Source organism: Carcharodon carcharias (assembly GCF_017639515.1).
Source record: "Carcharodon carcharias isolate sCarCar2 chromosome 36 unlocalized genomic scaffold, sCarCar2.pri SUPER_36_unloc_3, whole genome shotgun sequence".
Taxonomy (NCBI): Eukaryota; Metazoa; Chordata; class Chondrichthyes; order Lamniformes; family Lamnidae; genus Carcharodon; species Carcharodon carcharias.
Window position 1 is genome coordinate 1,024,182 of NW_024470748.1, and position 12,152 is coordinate 1,036,333.

Below are 12,152 nucleotides of genomic sequence, written 5' to 3' on the forward strand. Positions count from 1 at the left end.
CTGTCCACCATCTACACAGCACAAGTCAGGAGTGTGTTGGGTTACTCCCCAAATGCATGGGTGTGGCCCCCACAACACTCAAGAAACAGTACACCATCCAGGTCTTAATTGGCACCCCAGGCACCAGCATGAGCATGAACTCCCTCCGCCAGCAATGCACAGTGCTAGCAGTGTGCGCCATATTCAACATGCACTGCAGGAACCCTCAAGTCCCCCTGGACGGAACCTTCCAAATCTATGGGCTCGGCCACCTAGAAGGTCAAGGGCAGTAGATGCATGGCAACACCACCACCAACAAATTCCCTCCCAGACAGAGACCATTCTGACTTGAAAATATATCACCATGCCTTCACTGTCAATGGGTCAGTATCCCAGAACTCCCTTCCGATCGGCAGTCGGTGTGTAGTTACACAACAGGTATATCAGCGGCTCAAGAAGGTCGCTCAATGCTAGCTTCTCGAGGGACATCTGAGGAATCTGGGTCTATACTGATGGAGTTTAGAAGGATGAGGGGGGGATCTGATTGAAACTTACAGAATACTGAAAGGCCTGGATAGAGTGGACGTGGGGAAGATGTTTCCATTAGTAGGAGAGACTAGGACCCCAGGGCACAGCCTCAGAGTAAAATGAAGACCTTTTAAAACAGAGATGAGGAGAAATTTATTTCACCAGAGAGTGGTGAATCTATGGAATTCATTGCCACAGAAGGCTGTGGAGGCCAGGTCATTGAGTGTATTTAAGGCCGAGATAGATAGGTTCTTGAATGGTAAGGGGATCAAAGGTTATGGGGAGAAGGCGGGAGAATGGGGTTGAGAAACTTATCAGACATGATTGAATGGCGGAGCAGACTCGATGGGCCGAATGGCCTAATTTCTGCTCCTATGTCTTATGGTCTTTACTGATGGGCACCGAGTGCTGTCTTATCCAGCCCATCCTGTGAAATAATAATAATATTTATAATAATAGTAATAATATAATACTGATGATAATGATGATGATAATAATAATAACATGGGAAACAATCTTGCCTCAATGTAGTGGAGTTCCAGAGAGTTGCCTAAAGTGACACGTTTGTGCTTGAAATGCTTTAAGTGCAATCCTTTTGAAAGTCCTCGTTATGTCACATCGAGAGTATTGAGACTGGCTCCAGTCACATAAACCAGGGTAAAACAAAAACAGAATTACCTGGAAAAACTCAGCAGGTCTGGCAGCATCGGCGGAGAAGAAAAGAGTTGACGTTTCGAGTCGACAGGTAATTTTCCAGGTAATTCTGTTTTTGTTTTGGATTTCCAGCATCCGCAGTTTTTTTGTTTTTACATAAACCAGGGTGACGCTTGAGTGGGTGCAAATTGGATTCGTCAGAAACGTGCCCCATTTAAGACAGAGATAAGGAGGAATTTCTTCTCTCAGAAGGTAGTCAATCTGTACAATTCTTTACCGCAGAGGGCTGTCGATGCCGGGCTGTTCAGTGTATTCAAGAATGAGATGGACCCATTTTCACTCAGGAAGTGAATCAAGGGTTATGGGGAAAAGGCAGGAAAGCGGCTTTGAGGAATATCAGATGAGCCATGATCTCATTGAATGGCGGTGCAGACGCGTTGGGCCGAATGGCCTACTTCCGCCCCAAAGTGTTATAGAATGGTTCCAGGGATGCCGGCTTTTAGCTGAAGGTCGCACACTGAACAGGAAATGTCGATTTCGGCTGCTTGACAAGGTTTATAACCGCAGAGATTGGGAAGAATGAAGTGCCGAACAATTGTGTGCAAAATAATATTCGGTGCGACAGGGAAGGAGATGCTAATGTTCTCTGTAATTATAATGCCTCCAGTCGGCTTCGGGTGTTCTCATTTTGCCTGGAAGATAGGGCCACAATAGCTTGTCCCGTCATCACTTTAATAAATCAAGAACCTGCTGACGTCCAGGGCTAATTTCACCGCCCCGCCAGGGCGCAACTCCATTCACACTCTCCTGTTTGCATCCAAGGTTAATGCGCCGGCCGGTCTCTCATCCCAATAAAACACCAATTACACTGACCCGCTTCTCTCCCATTCATTAAAAACACCGCTGCCCCGCTTGTAGCTAACAAGATGACCATTGCTTCACCCCAAACCAAAACTAATCCCACTGCCCCCTCCCATCCAAAACTAATCCCACTGCCCCCTCCCATCCAAAACTAATCCCACTGCCCCACTCCCATCCTAAACTAATCCTACTGCCCCACTCCCACCCAAAACTAATCCCACTGCCCCACTCCCATCCTAAACTAATCCCACTGCCCCCCTCCCATCCTAAACTAATCCCACTGCCCCACTCCCACCCAAAACTAATCCCACTGCCCCACTCCCACCCTAAACTAATCCCACTGCCCCCCTCCCATCCAAAACTAATCCCACTGCCCCACCGCCATCCAAATCTAATCCCACTGCCCTGCTCCCATCCTAAACTAATCCCACTGCCCCACTCCCACCCAAAACTAATCCCACTGCCCCACTCCCACCCAAAACTAATCCCACTGCCCCACTCCCATCCTAAACTAATCCCACTGCCCCACTCCCACCCAAAACTAATCCCACTGCCCCACTCACATCCTAAACTAATCCCACTGCCCTGCACCCATCCTAAACTAATCCCACTGCCCCCTCCCACCATAAACTAATCCCACTGCCCCCTCCCATCCAAACCTAATCCCACTGCCCCACTCCCACCCAAAACTAATCCCACTGCCCCACCCCCACCCAAAACTAATCCCACTGCCCTGCTCCCATCCTAAACTAATCCCACTGCCCCACTCCCATCCAAAACTAATCCCACTGCTCCACTCCCACCCAAAACTAATCCCACTGCCCCACTCCCATCCTAAACTAATCCCACTGCCCCACTCCCATCCTAAACTAATCCCACTGCCCCACTCCCATCCTAAACTAATCCCACTGCCCCACTCCCATCCTAAACTAATCCCACTGCCCCACTCCCACCCAAAACTAATCCCACTGCACCACTCCCACCCAAAACTAATCCCACTGCCCCATTCCCACCCAAAACTAATCCCACTGCCCCACTCCCACCCAAAACTAATCCCACTGCCCCACTCCCATCCTAAACTAATCCCACTGCCCCACTCCCATCCTAAACTAATCCCACTGCCCCACTCCCACCCAAGACTAATCCCACTGCCCCACTCCCATCCTAAACTAATCCCACTGCTCCAGCCCCACCCAAAACTAATCCCACTGCCCCACTCCCATCCTAAACTAATCCCATTGCCCCACTCCCACCCAAACCTAATCCCACTGCCCCACACCCACCCAAAACTAATCCCACTGCCCTGCTCCCATCCTAAACAAATCCCACTGCTCCACTCCCACCCTAAACTAATCCCACTGCCCCACTCCCACCCAAAACTAATCCCACTGCCCCACTCCCACCCAAAACTAATCCCACTGCCCCACCCCCACCCAAAACTAATCCCACTGCCCCACTCCCACCCTAAACTAATCCCACTGCTCCACTCCCACACTAAACTAATCCCACTGCCCCACTCCCATCCTAAACTAATCCCACTGCCCCACTCCCATCCTAAACTAATCCCACTGCCCCACTCCCACCCTAAACTAATCCCACTGCCCCACTCCCATCCTAAACTAATCCCACTGCCCCACTCCCATCCTAAACTAATCCCACTGCTCCACTCACATCCAAAACTAATCCCACTGCCCCACTCCCACCCAAAACTAATCCCACTGCCCCACTCCCACCCTAAACTAATCCCACTGCCCCAATCCCATCCTAAACTAATCCCACTGTCCCACTCCCACCCAAAACTAATCCCACTGCCCCACTCCCATCCTAAACTAATCCCACTGCCCCACCCCCACCCAAAACTAATCCCACTGCCCCACTCCCATCCTAAACTAATCCCACTGCCCCACCCCCATCCTAAACTAATCCCACTGCCCCACTCCCATCCTAAACTAATCCCACTGCCCCACTCCCACCCAAAACTAATCCCACTGCCCCACTCCCATCCTAAACTAATCCCACTGCCCCACTCCCATCCTAAACTAATCCCACTGCCCCACTCCCACCCAAAACTAATCCCACTGCCCCACTCCCATCCTAAACTAATCCCACTGCCCCACTCCCATCCTAAACTAATCCCACTGCCCCACTCCCACCCAACACTAATCCCACTGCCCCACTCCCATCCAAAACTAATCCCACTGCCCCACTCCCATCCAAAACTAATCCCACTGCCCCACTCCCATCCAAAACTAATCCCACTGCCCCACCCCCATCCTAAACTAATCCCACTGCCCCACTCCCACCCAAAACTAATCCCACTGCCCCACTCCCATCCTAAACTAATCCCACTGCCCCACTCCCATCCTAAACTCATCCCACTGCTCCACTCCCACCCTAAACTAATCCCACTGCCCCACTCCCACCCTAAACTAATCCCACTGCTCCGCTCCCACCCAAAACTAATCCCACTGCCCCACTCCCACCCTAAACTAATCCCACTGCCCCACTCCCACCCAAAACTAATCCCACTGCCCCGCCCCCACCCAAAACTAATCCCACTGCCCCACTCCCACCCAAAACTAATCCCACTGCCCTGCTCCCATCCTAAACTAATCCCACTGCCCCACTCCCACCCTAAACTAATCTCACTGCCCCACGCCCATCCAAAACCAGTCCCACTGCCCCACTCCCATCCAAAACTAATCCCACTGCCCCACGCCCACCCAAAACTAATCCCACTGCCCTACTCCCATCCAAAACTAATCCCACTGCCCCACTCCCACCCAAGACTAATCCCACTGCCCCACTCCCACCCAAAACTAATCCCACTGCCCTGCTCCCATCCTAAACTAATCCCACTGCCCCACTCCCATCCTAAACTAATCCCACTGCCCCACTCCCACCCAAAACTAATCCCACTGCCCCACTCCCATCCAAAACTAATCCCACTGCCCCACTCCCATCCTAAACTAATCCCACTGCCCCACTCCCACCCAAAACTAATCCCACTGCCCCACTCCCATCCTAAACTAATCCCACTGCCCCACTCCCATCCTAAACTAATCCCACTGCCCCACTCCCACCCAAAACTAATCCCACTGCCCCACTCCCATCCTAAACTAATCCCACTGCTCCACTCCCACCCAAAACTAATCCCACTGCCCCACTCCCACCCAAGACTAATCCCACTGCCCCACTCCCACCCAAAACTAATCCCACTGCCCCACCCGCACCCAAAACTAATCGCACTGCCCCACTCCCATCCTAAACTAATCCCACTGCCCCACGCCCACCCAAAACTAATCCCACTGCCCCACTCCCATCCTAAACTAATCCCACTGCCCCACTCCAATCCTAAACTAATCCCACTGCCCCACTCCCACCCAAAACTAATCCCACTGCCCCACCCCCACCCAAAACTAATCCCACTGCCCCACTCCCACCCAAAACTAATCCCACTGCCCCACTCCCATCCAAAACTAATCCCACTGCCCCACTCCCATCCTAAAGTAATCCCACTGCCCCACTCCCATCCTAAACTAATCCCACTGCCCCACCCCCACCCAAAACTAATCCAACTGCCCCATTCCCATCCTAAACTAATCCCACTGCCCCATTCCCATCCTAAACTAATCCCACTGCCCCACTCCCATCCTAAACTAATCCCACTGCCCCACTCCCACCCAAACCTAATCCCACTGCTCCACTCCCATCCTAAACTAATCCCACTGCCCCACTCCCACCCAAACCTAATCCCAATGCCCCACTCCCATCCAAAACTAATTCCAATGCTCCACACCCACCCAAAACTAATCCCACTGCCCCATCCCCACCCAAACCTAATCCCACTGCCCCACTCCCAACCTAAACTAATCCCACTGCCCCACTCCCATCCAAAACTAATCCTAGTGCCCCACTCCCATCCAAAACTAATCCCACTGCCCCACTCCCATCCTAAACTAATCCCACTGCCCCACTCCCACCCTAAACTAATCCCACTGCCCCACTCCCATCCAAAACTAATCCCACTGCCCCACTCCCATCCTAAACTAATCCCACTGCCCCACTCCCACCCTAAACTAATCCCACTGCCCCACTCCCATCCAACACCACTCCCACTGCCCCACTCCCATCCAACACTAATCCCACTGCCCCACTCCCACCCAAAACTAATCCCACTGCCCCACCCCCACCCAAACCTAATCCCACTGCCCCACTCCCATCCAAAACTAATCCCAGTGCCCCACTCCCATCCAAAACTAATCCCACTGCCCCACTCCCATCCTAAACTAATCCCACTGCCCCACTCCCACACAAAACTAATCCCACTGCCCCACCCCCACCCAAAACTAATCCCACTGCCCCACTCCCATCCTAAACTAATCCCACTGCCCCACTCCCATCCTAAACTAATCCCACTGCCCCACTGCCATCCTAAACTAATCCCACTGCCCCACTCCCACCCAAAACTAATCCCACTGCCCCCCCCCCACCCAAAACTAATCCCACTGCCCCACTCCCATCCTAAACTAATCCCACTGCCCCACTCCCATCCTAAACTAATCCCACTGCCCCACTCCCATCCAAAACTAATCCACTGCCCCACCCCCACCCAAAACTAATCCCACTGCCCCACTCCCATCCTAAACTAATCCCACTGCCCCACTCCCATCCTAAACTAATCCCACTGCCCCACCCCCACCCATAACTAATCCCACTGCCCCATTCTCTCCCAAAACTAATCCCACTGCCCCCTCCCATCCTAAACTAATCCCACTGCCCCACTCCCATCCTAAACTAATCCCACTGCCCCACCCCCACCCAAAACTAATCCCACTGCCCCACTCCCATCCAAAACTAATCCCACTGCCCCACCCCCACCCAAAACTAATCCCACTGCCCCATTCCCATCCTAAACTAATCCCACTGCCCCACTCCCATCCTAAACTAATCCCACTGCCCCACCCCCATCCTAAAGCTAATCCCACTGCCCCACTCCCATCCTAAACTAATCCCACTGCCCCACTCCCACCCAAAACTAATCCCACTGCCCCACTCCCATCCTAAACTAATCCCACTGCCCCACTCCCACCCAAAACTAATCCCACTGCCCCACTCCCATCCTAAACTAATCCCACTGCCCCACTCCCATCCTAAACTAATCCCACTGCCCCACTCCCACCCAATACTAATCCCACTGCCCCACTCCCATCCAAAACTAATCCCACTGCCCCACTCCCATCCAAAACTAATCCCACTGCCCCACTCCCATCCTAAACTAATCCCACTGCCCCACCCCCATCCTAAACTAATCCCACTGCCCCACTCCCACCCAAAACTAATCCCACTGCCCCACTCCCATCCTAAACTAATCCCACTGCCCCACTCCCATCCTAAACTCATCCCACAGCTCCACTCCCACCCTAAACTAATCCCACTGCCCCACTCCCACCCTAAACTAATCCCACTGCTCCGCTCCCACCCAAAACTAATCCCACTGCCCCACTCCCACCCTAAACTAATCCCACTGCCCCACTCCCACCCAAAACTAATCCCACTGCCCCAACCCCACCCAAAACTAATCCCACTGCCCCACTCCCACCCAAAACTAATCCCACTGCCCTGCTCCCATCCTAAACTAATCCCACTGCCCCACTCCCACCCAAAACTAATCCCACTGCCCCACTCCCATCCAAAACTAATCCCACTGCCCCACTCCCACCCAAGACTAATCCCACTGCCCCACTCCCACCCAAAACTAATCCCACTGCCCAGCTCCCATCCTAAACTAATCCCACTGCCCCACTCCCATCCTAAACTAATCCCACTGCCCCACTCCCACCCAAAACTAATCCCACTGCCCCACTCCCATCCAAAACTAATCCCACTGCCCCACTCCCATCCTAAACTAATCCCACTGCCCCACTCCCATCCTAAACTAATCCCACTGCCCCACTCCCATCCTAAACTAATCCCACTGCCCCACTCCCATCCTAAACTAATCCCACTGCCCCACTCCCATCCTAAACTAATCCCACTGCCCCACTCCCATCCAAAACTAATCCCACTGCCCCACTCCCATCCTAAACTAATCCCACTGCCCCACTCCCACCCTAAACTAATCCCACTGCCCCACTCCCATCCAAAACTAATCCCACTGCCCCACTCCCATCCTAAACTAATCCCACTGCCCCACTCCCACCCTAAACTAATCCCACTGCCCCACTCCCATCCAAAACTAATCCCACTGCCCCACTCCCATCCTAAACTAATCCCACTGCCCCACTCCCACCCAAAACTAATCCCACTGCCCCACTCCCACCCAAACTAATCCCACTGCCCCACTCCCATCCAAAACTAATCCCACTGCCCCACTCCCACCCAAAACTAATCCCACTGCCCCACCCCCACCCAAAACTAATCCCACTGCCCCACTCCCATCCTAAACTAATCCCACTGCCCCACTCCCATCCTAAACTAATCCCACTGCCCCACCCCCACCCATAACTAATCCCACTGCCCCATTCCCACCCAAAACTAATCCCACTGCCCCCTCCCATCCTAAACTAATCCCACTGCCCCACTCCCATCCTAAACTAATCCCACTGCCCCACTCCCACCCAAAACTAATCCCACTGCCCCACTCCCATCCAAAACTAATCCCACTGCCCCACCCCCACCCAAAACTAATCCCACTGCCCCATTCCCATCCTAAACTAATCCCACTGCCCCACTCCCATCCTAAACTAATCCCACTGCCCCACCCCCATCCTAAGCTAATCCCACTGCCCCACTCCCATCCTAAACTAATCCCACTGCCCCACTCCCACCCAAAACTAATCCCACTGCCCCACTCCCATCCTAAACTAATCCCACTGCCCCACTCCCACCCAAAACTAATCCCACTGCCCCACTCCCATCCTAAACTAATCCCACTGCCCCACTCCCATCCTAAACTAATCCCACTGCCCCACTCCCACCCAAAACTAATCCCACTGCCCCACTCCCATCCAAAACTAATCCCACTGCCCACTCCCATCCAAAACTAATCCCACTGCCCCACTCCCATCCAAAACTAATCCCACTGCCCCACTCCCATCCTAAACTAATCCCACTGCCCCACTCCCACCCAAACCTAATCCCACTGCCCCACTCCCATCCTAAACTAATCCCACTGCCCCACTCCCATCCTAAACTAATCCCACTGCCCCACTCCCATCCTAAACTAATCCCACTGCCCCACTCCCATCCTAAACTAATCCCACTGCCCACTCCCACCCAAAACTAATCCCACTGCCCCACTCCCACCCTAAACTAATCCCACTGCCCCACTCCCACCCAAAACTAATCCCACTGCCCCGCCCCCACCCAAAACTAATCCCACTGCCCCACTCCCACCCAAAACTAATCCCACTGCCCTGCTCCCATCCTAAACTAATCCCACTGCCCCACTCCCACCCTAAACTAATCTCACTGCCCCACGCCCATCCAAAACCAGTCCCACTGCCCCACTCCCATCCAAAACTAATCCCACTGCCCCACCCCCACCCAAAACTAATCCCACTGCCCCACTCCCATCCAAAACTAATCCCACTGCCCCACTCCCACCCAAGACTAATCCCACTGCCCCACTCTCACCCAAAACTAATCCCACTGCCCTGCTCCCATCCTAAACTAATCCCACTGCCCCACTCCCATCCTAAACTAATCCCACTGCCCCACTTCCACCCAAAACTAATCCCACTGCCCCACTCCCATCCAAAACTAATCCCACTGCCCCACTCCCATCCTAAACTAATCCCACTGCCCCACTCCCACCCAAAACTAATCCCACTGCCCCACTCCCATCCTAAACTAATCCCACTGCCCCACTCCCACCCTAAACTAATCCCACTGCCCCACTCCCACCCAAAACTAATCCCACTGCCCCACTCCCATCCTAAACTAATCCCACTGCTCCACTCCCACCCAAAACTAATCCCACTGCCCCACTCCCACCCAAGACTAATCCCACTGCCCCACTCCCACCCAAAACTAATCCCACTGCCCCACCCGCACCCAAAACTAATCCCACTGCCCCACTCCCATCCTAAACTAATCCCACTGCCCCACGCCCACCCAAAACTAATCCCACTGCCCCACTCCCATCCTAAACTAATCCCAATGCCCCACTCCAATCCTAAACTAATCCCACTGCCCCACTCCCACCCAAAACTAATCCCACTGCCCCACCCCCACCCAAAACTAATCCCACTGCCCCACTCCCACCCAAAACTAATCCCACTGCCCCACTCCCATCCAAAACTAATCCCACTGCCCCACTCCCATCCTAAAGTAATCCCACTGCCCCACTCCCATCCTAAACTAATCCCACTGCCCCACCCCCACCCAAAACTAATCCAACTGCCCCATTCCCATCCTAAACTAATCCCACTGCCCCATTCCCATCCTAAACTAATCCCACTGCCCCACTCCCATCCTAAACTAATCCCACTGCCCCACTCCCACCCAAACCTAATCCCACTGCTCCACTCCCATCCTAAACTAATCCCACTGCCCCACTTCCACCCAAACCTAATCCCACTGCCCCACTCCCATCCAAAACTAATTCCAATGCCCCACCCCCACCCAAAACTAATCCCACTGCCCCATCCCCACCCAAACCTAATCCCACTGCCCCACTCCCAACCTAAACTAATCCCACTGCCCCACTCCCATCCAAAACTAATCCCAGTGCCCCACTCCCATCCAAAACTAATCCCACTGCCCCACTCCCATCCTAAACTAATCTCACTGCCCCACTCCCACCCTAAACTAATCCCACTGCCCCACTCCCATCCAAAACTAATCCCACTGCCCCACTCCCATCCTAAACTAATCCCACTGCCCCACTCCCACCCTAAACTAATCCCACTGCCCCACTCCCATCCAACACTACTCCCACTGCCCCACTCCCATCCAACACTAATCCCACTGCCCCACTCCCACCCAAAACTAATCCCACTGCCCCACCCCCACCCAAACCTAATCCCACTGCCCCACTCCCATCCAAAACTAATCCCAGTGCCCCACTCCCATCCAAAACTAATCCCACTGCCCCACTCCCATCCTAAACTAATCCCACTGCCCCACTCCCACACAAAACTAATCCCACTGCCCCACCCCCACCCAAAACTAATCCCACTGCCCCACTCCCATCCTAAACTAATCCCACTGCCCCACTCCCATCCTAAACTAATCCCACTGCCCCACTGCCATCCTAAACTAATCCCACTGCCCCACTCCCACCCAAAACTAATCCCACTGCCCCACCCCCACCCAAAACTAATCCCACTGCCCCACTCCCATCCTAAACTAATCCCACTGCCCCACTCCCATCCTAAACTAATCCCACTGCCCCACTCCCACCCAAAACTAATCCCACTGCCCCACCCCCACCCAAAACTAATCCCACTGCCCCACTCCCATCCTAAACTAATCCCACTGCCCCACTCCCATCCTAAACTAATCCCACTGCCCCACCCCCACCCATAACTAATCCCACTGCCCCATTCTCTCCCAAAACTAATCCCACTGCCCCACTCCCATCCTAAACTAATCCCACTGCCCCACTCCCACCCAAAACTAATCCCACTGCCCCACTCCCATCCAAAACTAATCCCACTGCCCCACTCCCACCCAAAACTAATCCCACTGCCCCACTCCCATCCTAAACTAATCCCACTGCCCCACTCCCATCCTAAACTAATCCCACTGCCCCACTCCCATCCTAAACTAATCCCACTGCCCCACTCCCATCCTAAACTAATCCCACTGCCCCACTCCCATCCTAAACTAATCCCACTGCCCCACTCCCATCCTAAACTAATCCCACTGCCCCACTCCCACCCAAAACTAATCCCACTGCCCCACTCCCATCCTAAACTAATCCCACTGCCCCACTCCCACCCAAAACTAATCCCACTGCCCCACTCCCACCCAAAACTAATCCCACTGCCCCACTCCCATCCTAAACTAATCCCACTGCCCCACTCCCATCCTAAACTAATCCCACTGCCCCACTCCCATCCTAAACTAATCCCACTGCCCCACTCCCATCCTAAACTAATCCCACTGCCCCACTCCCACCC